The sequence below is a fragment of the Pleurodeles waltl genome, chromosome 6 (genome assembly GCF_031143425.1).
Source record: "Pleurodeles waltl isolate 20211129_DDA chromosome 6, aPleWal1.hap1.20221129, whole genome shotgun sequence".
Taxonomy (NCBI): Eukaryota; Metazoa; Chordata; class Amphibia; order Caudata; family Salamandridae; genus Pleurodeles; species Pleurodeles waltl.
Window position 1 is genome coordinate 810,523,360 of NC_090445.1, and position 7,612 is coordinate 810,530,971.

Consider the following 7,612-nt stretch of genomic DNA (forward strand, 5'->3'; position numbering starts at 1 on the left):
AGAGGTCAACCCTGAAAAGAGAAAAGAGAAGAAAAGAGAACCTCACTTCAGTTAGCAAACGAGCAACAATAATAGATATCAAGACAATATATATATATATATATATATATATATATATATAAATATATATATATATATATATATATATGTGTGTACAAGTGTGAACATAAGCAAATAAAAAGGATTTAGGAAACCAAACCGTTTTATGTATATTAATATTCAAAAGGAGGGTGAGCAACAACCCTGCTACAGTTATAAAAGGCACAAACTGAGGAACTAAGCCAAGCTAAGAGTGCCCAACCCAACTATAAAGAGTCCCTACAACAGTGTGCGCCTACTGCACGCGCTTGCTGTGCAGTCGCCCTGTGGCCTGCATTGAGTAGCTCCTGGGGTGGGCAGGGCTTCTGCTGGAAGAATCGTGAGCCAGAAAACCTGGGCAGGAAAACCCAGGCAGCAGCAGAGTCATTTGGTCAAACTGGGGCAATTGGATCAGACTGGAACGAGCAGGGACTGCAGGACCCAGGTACCTACTTTGTTACTTTGTTGCCCTGTTGCCTGAAAGAAAAGGACTAGACCTGTATCTTGAACCGAGGACCACCATAGTGACTCCAAGAGCTAATGGTCTGGCCTCCTGATCAAAGCCTCAGGGACCAAAAAGGCTCCATCAAATTGACCTTGAACCTGGCACCTGGACTTAGTCTTGCCCCCAAGTGTTGCCAGCCTCGTCCTGGACCCTTCGAAGTAGGCCTGATAGTGCTCTGCCAGAAGCGCTGTGGTCCAAGCAGAACTGACGTAGCACAACACATTCCCTCACAGTTTCGCACAATAACCGCGGTTGTGCAATGCACCCCCAATGCAGAATCCTGCAGCTCTTTGGAACCGCATCTTCATTGCAGGACCTCACGTTGTAGGGGTTGTGGTTCTGTGCTACACATCTCTTCCATGCTACATAATCCTACCACAGTCATTGCTATCCCTGATGTATACAAGACTCGCTATAATGGTCCTTCCTCTTATTCATTGGTCCACTTGGTACAGAACGGTTCCCTCGTGAATTATGCCAGCATGCCTCTCAAAATCGTCCATATTGGTACAGTTCTGCTGTAAATGGAGGAACTGTCTAAAAGGTATGTTGTTCTTTTAACAACAAGCATCGTTGCCGGTATAACGCAATATAGTGTTAAGGTCAGATAACTTAGTATAAAGTTCTACCTCAAGCTGAACCTCAATCGCTTTCATTTTTATACCTACAAAATCACATGCGTTTTTGTTTGTTGTTGATGTGAATAAAGATTGGGGTCCCCACGGTTTAGCCACTCTATAAACATAGGGATTGTGGCAGAACTGTATAAATATGAACGATTTTGAGAGGCATGCTGGCATACTGCAGAATAAACTGAAGGATCAGGAATACCCAAACAGATTAATCAGATTGATATACAAAAGGGCTAAGTATGTTAGAGGGAACGGTGAAAGACCAGATGGACAATAGTCGAATCACCTGTGTTTTTATTTTTTCTTATGTGAGCATTAAGATAAAAAAAAACGTGATTAATAAAAACTAGTCCCTTTGGATTGGGCCTGAACAAGGGATACTTGAAAACCCTTTATTTGCTTACAGGAGGAGTAAAACGATAGGGAATTGAATGTAGTGCAACAACGGGCATTCAGAATGAAAAACCGAAAGGGGGCAACTTCCCCTGTGCTTCTTGCATTAATTGCAAAATCATAATAAAACAGGATAAAATGACGAAAAGGGGTCCTTCCCACTACATTCAAAATATTGTAAACTGCAGAATGAAAAACTTAGCCTATCTAATTACCTGCCCATGTGTCAAAGGCTATGTGAGGGAAATAGGGAAATCAGGATGAGGTTGAACGAGCATAAGTCAGCAATAAGTACAAAGCTGAAAAATGCTCCGTTAGTTGACCACTAGACCAGCAGTGGACATAATGAAGGTGACCTCCAGTGGTTCATTCTGGAATGCATCAGAGAATCCGAACGAGGGGGAATTTGGAGGGAAAAGGAGAGAGCAATATTATGTGTCCAAACTTGGCACACATAAGGACGGTTAAAATAACACAGAGGAGTGGGAACGCTAAATTAGATGCGGCAATAATGTATCACTTAAAGCTGGGAACACCAAACATGTGCAATGAAAGTCATAGGGTCTCATATAATACTGTATGAAGCTATAGGAGTTGCCGATCTAAAAACAGATGTCTGTGACATGCATGATGGGATAGGCAGCTGGACTCGACCCAATAGTAGATGATCTGGACAGGGCCCTTTTGGAGCCTATATAAAAGGCCTGTAGAAAAGACAACACTTGTTTGCCTCACCGGCGTCGGAAGAGTGCAGGTAAACCAGGGGGCAGGAGTAAATAGTTATGAATGCTCTCGTAGTTTTATAATAATGATACCGTGCTTGAACAGTGGATATGCTTGTGTACCTTCGGAGGAGGAGGCTCAGCCCCCATTTTCCCGAAGAAAATCAGGGAAATAAACTGTGATAAATTACATCATACACCAGTTAATGCTGGGAAAATTAGTAGGTATCATCATTACCCATGGTATATGCCTGGGAATAATACCTTGATATATATGCGAGAGAGTTTGTAGATGACCCTAATAAACCAGTATAACTATTGTCTGAGAGGGGACTGTGAAATGTCATGGGTATAAATGACCAGCCAGATACAGAATGGAAGTTATAACGGGCAAAGTACATAACCTTGTGTGTAGATGTACCTTTTGTACTACTATAGATAAGCTTCATATTCATCTTCCACGGCATCTAGAAGGTTGAATAGACAATGCTTTTTAATAAGGGGTAAATAATTACAAATTGTATTATTAATGAAAAGTAATTAAGTTTATCCGTGTCTCTTATAGTATGTGTTTTAATGATATGTACTGGGGAATGTGGTGTGAACCATACTTGAACCCAATTAAAAACCCGTCAGCAGGATTTTTTGAGAATGTGTGTAGAATATAAATATGCAATAGGCATTGATAGGCATATCAGATTTATGTTAAAAAAAATGACATGACTGTGTAACATGTTTTTATAATATGTATTATCATATGATGTTTTCGTTATGAACAATAAATAGCCTATTTAAATTAAAGTGAGCCAGAGAGTGGTTTTGCATTGGTGTAGATGTTAGATCTGTCCCCAGAGAAAGTGTTCTATCCAAAGAGGAATAGTCCTGTACAAAAGTAGCACAAACGGGAAATAATTGTTGTTTTAGTACTACTCTGTTCCTTTCGGCACGTAAGGGTAACTCTCCCTTTTTGTTGTTCTGTAGAGTTCACACCGTGAGAACTAGTTTACACGTCAAGCGGAACGACGGAGGGAGCTGTAGAGAAAAGGGACATCAGCCCTTTATAGTCTATATTGGGCTAGAAACAGAATAAGACTCTCTCAAAGCCCGAACACCTTCTAGAGGCTAATGTAATTTACTTCTACGTGGGCACTCAGAGTCTCGGACTACATGGCACTTAGCAGGTGCACCGCCACACACATTTGAAGACAGATTGGTAAACGCTCACATCATCAACTCCCATTCTTGCAAATTTTGACTCATTCGGTAGCATCTCTGCCTTGCACGTATCCATGTGGATTTTTGATACTTCACTGACTAAAACCGTTTGGTAGGTAAATACTCAGATATCACCCCGTTGTCCATCTGGCTGGGTTGGTACTTTGCATCTGCCTATATGTTTTAATCCTTCCTCTAAATTGGATTATGAATAACACGGGCAATCCAGGTATCTGCTTTCCCACGTCTCCCTCCCCTTTCCACGTCCCTCCAATTATCCTCCTCCCAGACTCAGAAAGCTTTACAACACAAAAATATTTCCCTCATAAGGTCACAACAAACACATAATTCTACCCACCAGATACTCTTTTATGATGTAGCCTGCTATACAATCTGACAATTCACCTCAGTGCCTCAAACTGGGTTACATAAATACTGCAATACCATATAGCAGTATAGAAATATATGCATTTAAGAAGACGTAATTAACATGTTAGGAAAACCAAACAGGTAAAGGTGAACAATGCATGAACATTTTCATAATTATTCCGAACCTCTTTCAAAACTACCCGAACATCACACAACTTCTTAGCCAAGTCGGTCATGTATTCCAACACTTCTTATTACCCAGAACAATTTTGTGCAGTGTTTTTATAGTCCTTTCAGCTTAGTTACAATTCTGAAATGTTTCAGTCTGCAGCATGTGCTGCTTGTCTGACAGACATGGAAGATCAAACCGAAATTTTCTATGCCAGAGAGATGCACACTGTTCCGAAAAATATCACACTTCCAATTTAGCTCCCACCGACGCGTTTTTTCTGGCGCTTGCCTGGCTGTGTCTTGAGTTTTAAGTACTGGATTCTCTTGCTGTGCAGACGCTGTTAGATGCCATCTCACATATCGAACCGACACAAAGCTTTCATTTTAAATGATTTTGCTAAATTCACACTTTTATTCAAGGAAAAAAACACACTATAAAACAAACATAGTCGGTATATATTGCACAGCTGAAACTGAGGTGAATATATACATGTCAAAAGTGGCGGCGCCCAACACAGGCATGTGGGAACCACATTTTAACTACATACTGCAAGTTAAATATTTGAGCTTCACGTGTCATTCCAAAGTTCAAAACCAGGGCACAAGTCAAGGTTAAACGCAGCTAGGCGTTATCCAACGAGTTTCACTTTCCTTCTCACACTCCTGTCCTTTAGAATCATTATTTGAAAATGAGGCGCTGCTTGTATCCTCACGGTGTGATACATACCACTTCCATTCCAAATATCCACAGTTTAAATGTTCAAGTTTTCATTTTTAGGTCGAGCGTTAGCGTTCGGCCTGCTGTATACTAAAGTATACAATAGAGTGAGTTCCAGCATTTTAATTTGTTAGTTGCAGTGTCCTTCAAAAATCCTTGCTTGCCAGTGGTCAGTTCTGCCTCTTTGCCCTGCCTTTTTTCAGTTTGGGAGCAGCACAAAGTACTGTGTAATTGCGCCATGTCCTGTTTATCTCTTCTGTAAGGGACTTTTTTGGGGCATTTGCCTGTTTCACCTCAACAGTGTGGGTGCTTGTTCAGTCCCTCCTCCCCACCAGCTCCCTCTGTAAACATAAACCAACAGCAGAGGGGGGCTTTTCCAGGGCCAGCTCACCCTTGCTCTCTTTATTTTCAGTCTGTGTGGCAAGGAAAGTCCACTCAGTAATTTACAACGCTAGGAGCTCTAACTCGAGCAAACACGAGAGCATTGCATTTCCCCACCCCAGCTTTGTAAACTCCTAATTGGACTTTTCTTGCCAAACAAATGAAAAAAATGCAGCGCGATCGCTATATGTAAACCCCAGAGCGATCACGCTGCGTTTTTTTTATTTTCATTTGTGTGGCAAGAAAAGTCCAGTTAGGAGTTTAAAATGGTAATAGCTCTAACTCGAGCAAATGCGTGACCCGTTGCATTCAGAATGCTTGTTATCACCTCTATTTAAAATGCTCCGGGTTATGTTCGATTCTCTCATCTTCACATGCTGCAGCAGCCCCTCCCCAGCTCGACTATCAGACGGCCCCTCTCACACACTCAATTACAATGGACAACCCTGATCTGACACAGCATGTGCTGTGCCTTCTTGGATTCCTCCTTAGGGCATGACAAGGAGGAGTCACCAGGGGAGATGCTGCTTCTGAACAGCAGCGTTCATTCTTCCCTCCCAAGGACGATTAGTTGCTGCTATGCAGGAGTTCTCTCTTAGTTATCCCACTGAGTGGCGACACCTCCATTCACTCTGGCTGGTAGAAATATCTCTTCTACACTACCTTAACAAATCCAGAAATAAACGGGAAGGCAAGCCCTCTTCTTGCACTTTTTTCACTTAATGGAGAGGCTCTGTTACTCTGTAAGTTCCATCTGCAACATATTCGCCATGCCTTACAGGCAGAGGGTGGCCAGTCTTTTTTTTATTTTTGTCAAACCAGGGTCCCACAGAAAGTATTTAGGAGTTGTTGAAAAAATCAGATCTTTCATCATGGAATCCTTTCTCAAACAACATGCAAAATAATGCCCATTCTCACAATACAAGTGAAACTGAAAGAGACAGAGGTCTGTAGTTTAATGCTTAGGACTCAACAGTGAGTAATGTGCTCTCTGCTGGGATGTTTCCCTATGTTGAGCAGGTTTTATTCTGCACACGGCCTGCTCACCCATTCTTTCTGTGGTCGATAAATGGATTGTTGAGTTAATGACACCTGATACAGTGCCATGAAATGCCGGAAAGTGCTTTGGAAAGCTTTGGTATGCTTTTACAACTCAAATTGTATGCACGTTTCCTCTTTTTATTCCCTGTTTCTGGAATGTTCTGCTTTTGGACTCTGTTACACTGGTGTCTGAAACTCATTTCATTCTTCCACACCGAATACATCATCATCCTTTTATCACATTTCCGACATGCTGTGCTGATTTTTTCCATTTGGTTGCCAATAGTGGGCTCATTCACTATTTCTTGGGGGCTAAGGCTTATTCATGGCACAAGTCTTAACGAAAATAAATGGGGGGACTGACCAAGTTAGACAATATGCAAGTGACATCACAACACATGACACCACCGCGTGTGAAATTGCACCTGGAATCACAGGTAGTGGCATCACACCCTAGGTCCTGACAGGAAATGACATCATAAGGAGTGAGATCTGGTCTTAAGACCTCACTCATATGCTTACCGCAAGAAAGCAAAGCCTTAGCTAAGGATCCCTTTGCCCGTCGTAGTGCAAATGTTTTCTTCAGCTTGGGCCGAGTGTAAAGTGCAGAATAAATTAAAGTTTTCCTTTGAAAAATGTGTATTTTAGAGTTATTGCTGTTCTTTTTTATTTCTTTTATTAAGACAGGAAAAAAAAGAGTGCAGGAACTAAAAAGTGGAAAATGAAATTAGCGAGGAAGCTGTGTAATTGAGCTAAGGCGTGCAGCACCTAGAGTCTGCGAGAGACAAAATGCGTACAGCACCTGGTATTCCCAGGCGGTCTCCCATCCAAGTACTAACCAGGCCCAACCCTGCTTACTTTCCGAGATCGGGCACATTCAGGGTGGTATGACTGTAGGCAGGAAAAGCTGCAGTTTCAGCTCTCTTCTGCTCACCAAGCCCACCACCCGGAGCCTGCTGCTCTTAATCGCACCTGCACAGGCTCCCCTTGGGAAGTTGATCACAGCCGGAGGCCCAATGCCCAAACCCCAATGCCCCAACCCACATGGAACACCATTTTTAGGGTCGAGCCTGCATCGCATGCGCTTGCACATGCGTTTCACTTCCGAGACGCATTAGTAGTTAGAAAAAGGCTCGGAGCCCCGCCCATGTCATATCAGTGTCTTTCATTGGTTCGTGGGCTTGCCTTTCAAAATCTGCTTGCTTTCATTAGTGAAGGCATGCTTACGTCATGCCTTTTCCGGTGGTTAGCCCTCCTCGAGCACAGCGACCAAGTACTGAAAACATGCAAGGCTCGCTGTTTTCTGTCCGGTTTGTGGACTACTTTTTATCTTTTTTCGCAGTGCGATCTCGCTTGGCAGAAGTCGAGCGCTTTGCATGACATCGAC

General features: G+C 42.5%; 1 pseudogene; it reads right to left on the reverse strand.

The window, feature by feature from the left end:
* Positions 1 to 7,015: 7,015 nt before the first annotated feature.
* On the reverse strand, positions 7,016 to 7,124 carry LOC138302321 (5S ribosomal RNA; annotated as a pseudogene).
* Positions 7,125 to 7,612: the final 488 nt, after the last annotated feature.